This window comes from Chiloscyllium punctatum, chromosome 22 (assembly GCF_047496795.1).
Source record: "Chiloscyllium punctatum isolate Juve2018m chromosome 22, sChiPun1.3, whole genome shotgun sequence".
NCBI classification, from domain to species: Eukaryota; Metazoa; Chordata; class Chondrichthyes; order Orectolobiformes; family Hemiscylliidae; genus Chiloscyllium; species Chiloscyllium punctatum.
In genome coordinates, this window is record NC_092760.1 from 21725091 (window position 1) to 21735958 (window position 10868).

Here is a 10868-nt window from a genome sequence, read left to right on the forward strand (position 1 = left end):
ACCTTCAAACACTAATGGATCACTGTATCTTTTGGTCCGTTTAATACTAACTGAACCTTTGTGTTCAATGCACAAGTAAATCACAGCACTATTTATCCATGTAATGTAATTATATAAATCATCTATTGTTTCACCTTCACATCTTTTTCCCTTATTGTGCTAAGCATTTTCAGTTCCCCCAATATGTCAGAGCCCGGAACATGATGGAATTTGGTTTTCTTCCCAAATCCCTTTCCCAGTAGATATTAGATAACATGTTTTCCAAAAATACCATGCATGATACTACACCCTACACTAAGCTAAGTGTTCTCTGAATTTGTCTTAAACATGCTTGCTGTGAAGTTGGGCTGCAATTATTGCATCATTGGCACCAGGACTGTCTGGGCAAACAGGGACGGGCAATAAACGCTGCCTCGCCAGTAATACCCTCATCCCATGAATGAATAAAGAAAAAAAAAGACTGGGAATTCCTGAAGATACAAAATGGAATGTACTTCCAAATGTGACCTATACAGCACCCTTTGTTGGCAATAATATTAGTGGAGGAGTGGCTTCAGCTGCAAGAGGGAGCTCTTAGCAATGCATTTCTTGCTGTATGACTCTATGACTCGAAGGGGAAAGCATTCAATTTGTATTGTGGAATATTGCTGACTCACCTCTATTGAAATAATGCTTCTTGTGTGTTTATCACTGTCTTTTGGTGAGCAAGTTTATTCATTTACAGAACCAGAGGATTTGTTCACAAGAATGTATGCATGTAAAAAATACACAGGTCAAAAAGCTGTCAAGGCATTTAAACCAACTTTGCTGTCTATTGACATAAGCCTGAGGATTACTGCAACATGACTGACTACAAAACCTTTATCACAGTAAGATGCCTGTTACTTCCCAGTTTATCAAGCATTGATAAAGTCTTCAAAAGAATTCATTAAATGCTTTAAGTATTTGAAGGACATTATATGCACAGAATAGGTTGTTATCAACAAATTTAACTTTTAAAGTAGCGGATATATCAATAGACATTTGACATGGATAAAAGCAGAAAACTGGGTGAATTTAAATTATAATTGCATTTTCCTTTTCACTCCTGGGGCCTTACTGAAGTCTGCCAAAGGATGTTCCTCTGACCCTGGTTTTCAGGTTCCAATTTTTGAAATAAACTCACAACAAAATCCTTAATATGAAATCAAACATAAGATTTCTCCATTCACACAGTCAGGACAGGCTGAGAGGAGATGGTTTTAGGAAATCAATAGGTCATTGAGTCATAAGAGATGTACTGCACGGAAACAGACCCTTCAGTCCAACTCATTCATGCAGACCAGATGTCCTAACCTAATCTACTCCCATTTCCCAGCACTTGGCCCATATCCCTCTAAACCCTTCCTACTCATATACTCATCCAGATGTCTTTTAAATGCTGTAATTGTACCAGCCTCCCTCACTTCCTTCGGGAGCTCATTCCATACATGCGCCACCATCTGCGTGAAAAAGTTGCCCCTTAGGTCCCTTTTAAATTTTTCCCCTCTCACCCTAAACCTATGCCCTCTAGCTCTAGACTCCCATACCACAGAGAAAAGAGCTTGTCTATTTACCTAATCCATGCCCCTCATGATTTTATAAACCTCTATAAGGTCACCCCTCAGCTTCTGACATTCCAGGGAAAACAGCCCCAGCCTGTTCAGCCTTTCCCTGTAGCTCAAATTGTCTTACACTGGCAACATTCTTGTAAGTCACTTTTGAACCCATTCAAGTTTCACAATATCTTTCCAATAGGAGGGAAACCAGAATTGCACACAACTTTCCAAAAGTGTCCTGTGCTGTAAGCTGTCCCACAGAGGTTCCTTGTTTTATTCTTTAACTCAATTTAAATTATGTAATATTTCCAACTGGAAATTCATGATTTACAAAGCTTAATTCAAAGGTACTTGTTTTTATTGCAATATGTTTATGCGTGGATCTAGGAATAACGTCCATTGTAAAGCTGATTTTTAAGTACCTAAGAAGATTCCAAACCTGTTCCAACAGGAAGTATATGGAATTTTATTAATATACAGTTCACAAGTTGTAACTTTCCAGGAGTCTGTGTCCAATATTAGTTTTCTCTGTGAATTAGTGGTTTACCTGTCTAGTAAAAGTATAGACTTTTATCCAGCCAGCAACATGGAGGCAGAGATAGAAGATCCGAGACAGGCACCTCGAATTCTGTTTTCCACTTGGAGGTCAAACGGCAACTGTCTGAAAATTCTAGAATTGTATATTTAACCAATTCAACTGTTCCAGTGACAAGAACAGACATTTCAGGTGCTGACTGCCTATATTGGTGATCTTAATTAGGAGGTCATTAAGCTTTTAGTGTAAGCAAAAGAGAGGACTGCAGATGCTGGAGATCAGAGTCTAGATTAGCGTGGTGCTGGAAAAGCACTGCAGGTCAGGCAGCATCCGAGGAGTAGGAAAATCGACATTTCGAGCAAAAGCCTTTCCTGATGAAGGACTTTTGCCTGAAACGTTAATTTTCCTGATCCTTGGATGCTGCCTGACTTGCTTTTCCAGCACCACTCTAAGCTATTAGTGCAGTTTCAGCACCCCCTGAAAGCATTTCCATTGCAAGGTAATGACATACCTATAAAAGAATTAAACTTCATTTAGCACAATGGGTTTTGATGCTTTGCTGTGTCCAGAACTGGCTGGAAGCAGACAACATCTTTCAAGATCCTTTGAATCATCTTTAACTGTAATGTCTACATAATGTAATTGATTCAGAAGCTTCTGAAAATATGATAATCTGATCAAGCTTGGCCATTTTAAGAGTCCAGCAAAGTTGCTCATTTTTAAAGGAAACAAAGTTAAAGTGTGAAAATATAGCAGAGAATACATTTTTCTTTTCGATTTGTCTTCATGGCTTCTAGCCAGAGCATATTTCAGAATGTTATGATGCTAACACGAATCCTGAGGTCTACCTGTGATGGATATCTGTGTTGGATGGGTTGGTATAGAAGGTATAAAGCAATAGGTAATGGGCATAGGGCATGGGTTGGCATGCATTGAATCTGAGTTGCAATAAGGGCTATAAAAGGCGTGCAAAAGCTGTCAGATTGGACCCAAGCCAGTCAGTGAGAAAGAAGCCAAGACATCTTCCTTTGTGGAGAGAGTTTATTAATATCTCAACCTCACAGATCTTTCCATGAATCAGTCCCACCTGTTTCTCCTTTACATCCATGCAAGAAGTTAACTTTAATGTCCTGATTAACTACTTGTGATATGAACAAGTGCCCCTCTTCTCTTCAGATAAAATAATTTGAAGACAAACAACCATTGAAAAAGTTAATGAAAACTAAATTATTTTTATAATCTCTATTTTAACTTCAAAAGCAAACACTCATTAAAATTATTTTTTCATATTCCATACAACATAATCTCCCATTTCTCTCTGTTCTTTGAACAAGGAAAGGTTTAATCATACAACGAGCTAAACATTTTTTAGTACCTTCTCATGCCACCAGACATCATTTTTTGATGGTATCTAAGAATTAATTGGAGAAAGCACCCTTATTTGTGAAAAAAAAGCTGACATTTGGTGACTTGCATCAACCTACTGCATTTTACTTTTCATTCTAAAATTTCCTTTATATTAGCAAGGTCAACTCGCAACCTTTTCTCAGCATCACCTTTTGTTAAATGTACAATATGCCATAAAGAATGCTTACCAAACAATATTGCATAAGCAAAGCACTAAAGTTGCTGGAAATCTGAAATGAAAAGAGAAACGCAAAAGGTCTAGTGGCATCCATAGAGAGAACAGAATGAACATTTCAAGTATGCAGTAGAACTGATCTAGTTTTGAAGACATCAAACTTGAAATGTTAATTCTGTTTGTCTCTCGACAGCTGCTGATAGACGTGCTAAGTATCACCACTGAAGGATAAAATAAAGCAAAAATTAAAATAAAAGATAAGAACACCCCAATATTCTCTGGGAGAGTAAGGATGTAAGGCGTTGAATAGAAAGAACCACAATGTAAGAAGATACTGGGAGGGTCTACCAGTATGATTATGTGTGTACCATTCTCTACCACCCACATGAAAACCTGTTAAGGCCAGTTTTCAACTAAGAATGAATTTTCTATTCTGTCAGGAGGCAAGTTTGCAATCAGTATGTAGGAACTCCCAAAGACAATGTGGGGCCTACATTTATTTTCAGAAATACCTTGAAAACTGGTTGGTACCAGTCAAGGTACCTTCAGTGGAGATCCAGGATATATGATTGGAGTCACATTTGGTTAAAAATTCTGAAGTCAAAAGTTGGGTTTGTACCTTCTGACCAATCATGACATTGCATGCCATTTAGTGACAGCTAATTATACAGTTAGATATCTAGGCTACAATGTAACACTGTTGGGACATTTTTAAAAATTTTTTATTGTTTTCAGGGAGCATATTTAGTTTCGAATAAGTGTATCTACTTAATTGTGGTGAACCTGTATTTTGTTTAAGGCTGTCAGGACCCATGCAGCTAGGTTTAAACATTAAACCCAATATAAGTATTGATCACATCCTAATGAAGCAGGGCAGATCTTCAGATCTTTAGAATACGTGCCATGTACTAAGGTTAAGAGACAAAAAAAAACTGCAGATGCTGGAATCCAAAGTAGACAGGCAGGAGGAAGAACATAAGGTTAGTAATAGATAGGTTGGTTCTCGTGGAGTGTGGCGTGCAACTATATTTTATGTATAAAAGCTACAACTTTTGGAACTTGGGAGAACTACTGTGCTAGAAAAGCTATTTGAAAGCTTGGCAGAAAATATCACAAAAAAGAACTAGCTTCATATTTTCTTGGTCAAGGCTATACAAGTGCATTTTTCTGAACTTAATTACTTTTAATGCTTTATTTGCTATCAAGACTTCCTCAATTGTAGTAAATTTCATGATAGTAATCTGATCCAAAATGTCATACTTGATGTTGGGGTCTAGTCAGAGTGCACACAAGTTTAACTGTGCAATGAAACATCTTAATTGACATGTTTCTTCCTTTGGTTGCAAAATCATTGATCTGATTCATACTTTGTAAGTAAACCTGACTTCTTGACTTTTTTCACTTTACATGTCATTCTTTGCTAAAATTCTAGAGAACCTCCCCACAGGGAATCACAAATGCCTTCCAGTTTCTCTGAGATGATAGTAGAATGTTGCCAGGTCCTCTTTAAGCAGAATGCAACCTACTTTCAGCAAGTTGGACCTAACAGAGAAATACCATATCATTGCTGCATCATTCAACGCATTACACATTGGGTTATTTTCCACAGTTTTCTGTTACTTTGAGTGGTTTCAAAAGTACTTCAGTCTGAAAATTTTCATCCTGCAAAAGGACAGCTTGCTTATGCTAAAAGAGATGAGAAGAGAACCAAAGGGTTTTTACAAATAAATTAAGGACAAAAGGGAGAGAACAGGGCCCCTTAAAGATCAGCAAGGTGGCCTTTATGTGGAGCTGCAGAAAATGGGAGAGATACTAAACGAGTATTTTGCATCAGTATTTACTGTGAAGAAGGATATGGAAGATATAGAATGTAGGGAAATAGATGGTGACATCTTGCAAAATGTCCACATTAGAGGAGGAAGTGCTGGATGTCTTGAAATGCATAAAAGTGGATAAGTCTCGAGGACCTGATCAGGTGTAGAACTCTGTGGGAAGCTAGGGAAGTGATTGCTGGGCCTCTCGCTAAGATACTTGTATCATCGATAGTTACAAGTGAGGTGCCTGAGACTGGAGGTTGGCTAACATGGTGTCGCTGTTTAATAAGGGTGGTAAGCAAAAGCCAGGGAACTATAGACCAGTGAGCCTGATGTCGGTGGTGGGCAAGTTGTTGGAGGGAATCCTGAGGGACAGGATGTACATGTATTTGGAAAGGCAAGACTGATTAGGGATAGTCAACATGGCTTTGTGCGTGGGAAATCATGTCTCACAAACTTAATTGAGTTTTTTGAGAAAGTAACAAAGAGGATTCATGAGGGCAGAGTGGTAGATGTGATCTATATGGACTTCAGTAATGCGTTCGGCAAGGTTCCCCATGGGAGACTGGTCAGCAAGGTTAGACCTCAGGGAATACAGGGAGAACTAGCCATTTGGATACAGAACTGGCTCAAAGGTAGAAGACAGAGGGTGGTGGTGGAAGATTGTTTTTCAGACTGGAGGCCTGTGACCAGCGAAGTGCCACAAGGATCGGTGCTGGGTCCACTACATTTTGTCATTTACATAAATGATTTGGATGTGAGCATAAGACATACAGTTAGTAAATTTGCAGATGATACCAAAATTGGAGGTGTAGTGGACAGCGAAGAAGGTTACCTCAGATTACAACAGGATCTGGGCCAGATGGGCCAATGGGCTGAGAAGTGGCAGATGGAGTTTACTTCAGACAAATGCGAGGTGCTGCATTTTGGGAAAGCAAATCTTAGTAGGTCTTATACACTTAATGGTAAAGTCTTAGGGAGTGTTGCTGAACAGAAACCTTGGAGTGCATGTTCATAGCTCTTTGAAAGTGGAGTTGCAGGTAGATAGGATAGTGAAGAAGGCATTTTGGTATGCTTTCTTTTATTGGTCAGAGTATTGAGAAGTCATGTTGCAGCTGTACACGACATTAGTTAGGCCACTGTTGGAATACTGCGTGCAGTTCTGGTCTCCTTCCTATTGGAAAGATGTTGTGAAACTTGAAAGGGTTCAGAAAAGGTTTACAAGGATGTTGGCAGGGTTGGAGGATTTGAGCAATAGGGAGAGGCTGAACAGGCTGGGACTGTTTTTCCTGGAGCATCGGAGGTTGAGGGGTGACCTTATAGACTTTTACAAAATTATGAGGGGCATGGATAGGATACATAGACAAAGTCTTTTCCCTGGTGTCGGGGAGTCCACAACTAAAGGGCATAGGTTTAGGGTGAGAGGGGAAAGATATAAAAGAGACCTAAGGGGCAACGTTTTCACACAGAGGGTGGTACATTTATGGAATGAGCTGCCAGAGGAAGTGGTGGAGGCTGGTACAATTGCAACACTACTGATAATCATAACAAGTTCTACCCATTCTTTCTACCTTTGCCTGATATATCATGTCCCAGGGATTAAAATTCATTTCCAATGGTGTTCATTCATTTTAATGCTGTAAGGCACACCAAATTTTCTGAGAATTAAAACTTAATGAAAAGCCTTCTCCCATCAAATACACTTCTCCCTGGTTCCAGTCTTTGGTTGCTACATTTTGAAACAAATAATGTTCTGTTGCATCTCTGTATCACTTTGTGCATATTTAGTCATCTGCCACAATCTATCCTCATAACTACCCAACATGTGAATGTAAAGTGCATGGTTCCTCCTTACTTGTGTGACTTGTTCAAACTGAATGCGCAGATAAAGTTGAATTAATTGGCTTCTCTTCCAAGCCATGAGATGACCACTCTTTACTAAAGGAATTTTTGAATTTCTCCCAAAAAAAACAATCAAATTAGACTGTAGCTCCCAATCATTTGCAGTGAGTTCTTATATGGACAGCCCATGCCAGGACAAATGTTAAGATTAGATTAGATTCCCTACAATGTGAAAACAGGCCATTTGGCCCAACAGGTCCACACCAAAATTCCAAAGAGTGACCCTCCCAGACCCATTTCCCTCTGACACCATGTGCAATTTAGCATGGCCAATTCACCTAACCTGCACATCTTTGGACTGTGGGAGAAAACCAGAGTACCCAGAGGAAACCCACACAAACATGGGGAGAATGTGCAAACTTCACACAGTCACCCAAGGCTGAAATTGAACCCAGATCCCTGGTATTGTGAGGCAGCAGTGCTAATCACTGAGCCCCTTGCCACCCAATTGGTCTCAACTGCTGAACACAATGTCAGACATTGGGCCATTTACTCTGGAATATCCAGGATATTTACTCTGGAAGTGATACCCAATTCACACTTGGCCTAACTCTGATAGTAGGCCATGTCTCTGAATGAAGTACTGTGACCAGACACAACCCTTGACCCAGCTCTATCGCTCACTGTCACCTTCATAGCCTGATAGATTCTGTTAACCAATGACTCAGTCTTGAACCATGAGAGGACCAGTATCCTAGTGAATCAGATAGATCAGAATGTGGAAGGGTTGCAAAATAATTATTGATTCAGAGGGTTGAGGAGAGGATGAATGTAGAGAACAACTATGAGATGGGGAGGACAGTCAATTTAGCACTGAGGGTTTTGTTCTTAAATGCATGCTTTTATACTCCATTCTCTGTGTACTGAAACATTTTGAACTTTCTCTTCATTTAGATAATATGTTACCTTCCGAGTCTTCCCTTAAACTCCATGTGTTTAGCCCATTCACATAACCTACTTATAAATTTATAAGTTCTACGCTTCAATTTGTTTTCCCACCTATTTTAGTGTAATCTGCAAATTTAGGCATAATACAAGCTATTCTGGCAGCCAAGTAGTTAATACAAACTGAATGTAGTTGGGGGTCTGAGGACAAAATCCTGTGGCACCCCACTAGTTACAGTTGGTCAATCATAAAAGGACTTATTCATTTCCATTCTCTACTTTCTGTTGGTTAGCCAATTCTCTATCCAGGCTAATATATTACCCCTCACCCCATTTGAGCTTACCTTGTGTATTAACCCTTTGTGCTGCACCTTATCAAATGTCTTCTGGGACTCCAGATATGCTGCACTTACGGGATTCTCATAATCAATTTTGCTAGTTACATCTTGAGGAACTCTAATAAATTTCCCAGAATTCCAGTTAAGCTAAATTGTCTGTAGTTTCCTACTTTCTGTTTCAGGTGCTATATTAGCATTTTTCCAATCCACTGCAACCTTATTAGAATCCAGGGAAATTTGGAATATTACAATCAATGCACCCACTCTATTTATTGCCACTTTCTTTAAGAACCTAGGATGTAGGCTATCACACCCTGGTGACTTGATTGTCTTTAATTCTCAGTAGTTTTACAAATCCCAATTTTTTTTTAAAGTTCCTCCCTCTCCATAATCTCTCCAATATTTGTTACTATTAGATGGTTTCAGTGCTCTCCACCATGAAAACTGATATTGATTTGGTATCACTGCAATTTGTGTTTCCCACTAATAACTCCACAGTTTCATGCTCAAAGGGACCAACATTCACTTTAGCTACTCTCTTCATTTTTATTTACAATCAAGGACAAATTAGAAACATCAGAAACAGCTCATAAGGTAGTTCAACAACTGAAAATATATCCAAGGACAGTGCCGCTCTAATCCAAATTTGATCAAGTCATCTCCTTGATGATCAAGTCATCTGTCATGGTCACAGTCAATATTCACCCCTCCTATATGCTCTCTGATGCTATTCTGAATTCCCCCCATTCAACTTTAAATTCATTATTCCCATATGCTTCTGCTTCCCATCCCCTTAACTCCCCTACTTCTCTCATTGAGGACCACCATCCCTGCTCCACTGAAAAAAACAACCCTCCAGAAATATCAATGGATGGACACTCAAGACTATCAACTTCGGCAATTATTCCTTTAACATGACTGACCAGATCCCTGCCTACACAGGGAACTTGCAGATGCTGGTGTTCCCACATATCTGCTGCCATGTCCTTCTAGATCAAGACAGTAATTGGTCCCACCCTTCCCTATCAGCATTGTGAGTATACCCACAGCAAATAGACTGCAGCAGTTCAAGAAGGCAGCTCACCACCACCATCTCAAAGACAAATAGGGATTGACAATAAATGCCAGCCCAGCCAGGACTACCATATTCCATGAACAAACTAAAAAATATTTTGACTCTTATTAGGCCCTAGCATACCCTCCATTGCTGTTATGTATAAGGGACCACATATTTTTCTTTTTTTCTGCCTAATCATGGAATCCCTAGTGTGGAAACAGGCCCTTCAGCCCAACAAGTCCACAGCAACCTTCCGAAGAGTAACCCACCCAGACCCATTCCCCCTACCCTATATTTACTCCTGACTCATGCACTTGACCTACACATCCCTGAACACTTAGCAACTTAGCATGGTCAATTCACCTAACCTGCACATCTTCAGACGGTGGGAGGAAACCAGAACACCCGGAGGAAACCCACACAGACACGGGGAGAATGTGCAAACTCCACACAGACAGTCGCCTGAGGCTAGAGTCGAATCCAGGTCCCGGGCTCTGTGAGGCAGCAGTGCCAATCACTGAACCACCGTGCCAAGCAAATGTATAAACTGAAATGGAAATTGGGCTGCTTTCCAGCTAAAATAACATGAGATCTTTGCAACTTGGAAAAATCATGCAGGGCACATTTTTAGCTGCATAAGATAATGTTGCTTTTCAAAGTAGTGAATGAAATACTTTGAAACAGAGTGGCATAAAGTTCTTGTGTTAAGGAAACTTTGCCCGATGACAGCTCTCTGATTCATTGAGTGCTAGTTAGTTACAAAGTTGTAAGTGCAACAGCAGCCAGAGAAACCCAGAACTGAAAACATCACTACCCTCTCTCTCTTCATGTGCCTGAAAAGTCAGAAAACAAAAAAAATTTAAAAGAAGGACCTCGACCTGCTGGATTAAATACTGAAGTGAAGAACAACTATCATATTATACAGCACAGCTTCTCATTATTGCTGAAATCAAAATAATTTTTTTCAGAGACACTTTTGAAATATGGCTTTTGATCTTGGAATTTTGCTTCCTCTCGTTTTTCATTATCCACAATATCCATGACAAACCATCTGTCGTTTGTCTGCCTTGCGGGAAAAAAAGGAATATTCAGCCGGATAAACACTGTAAAGATTATCTAAAGTGTGGTTAAGAGTCAAGGAGAATTAAGTCTTATAGAAAATTAGATTTTTATAATTC